The following is a 344-nucleotide window of genomic DNA, read 5'->3' on the forward strand; positions in this document are numbered from 1 at the left end:
CGTTTTTACTTGACTAATTTCTCTTTTCAAAGGTAATGTCATATCGTAGCCTATGTCATAATCATTGTATTATTTTAATGATCAGGCAACAATACAAAGGTGGAAAGAAATGTGACAGGATAGGCTACATCAGGTAACGTTAGGCTATGCTAAACCAGATAGGCCTCTGAAAAAAAAGATATCCAACATAACGAATGATAAGATTTAGTGGTCTGAGGTGTTTATGATGAGCATACTTTTTTCTCTCTTTCTCCCTGGTCTGGACAGTCATGAATCATGATCTGATTAGTAGTTAATTAATGGGATCAAATGGACCAAACAAACTTAAAGGGGCTGTGATCAAT

Source organism: Sander lucioperca, chromosome 3 (genome assembly GCF_008315115.2).
Source record: "Sander lucioperca isolate FBNREF2018 chromosome 3, SLUC_FBN_1.2, whole genome shotgun sequence".
NCBI classification, from domain to species: Eukaryota; Metazoa; Chordata; class Actinopteri; order Perciformes; family Percidae; genus Sander; species Sander lucioperca.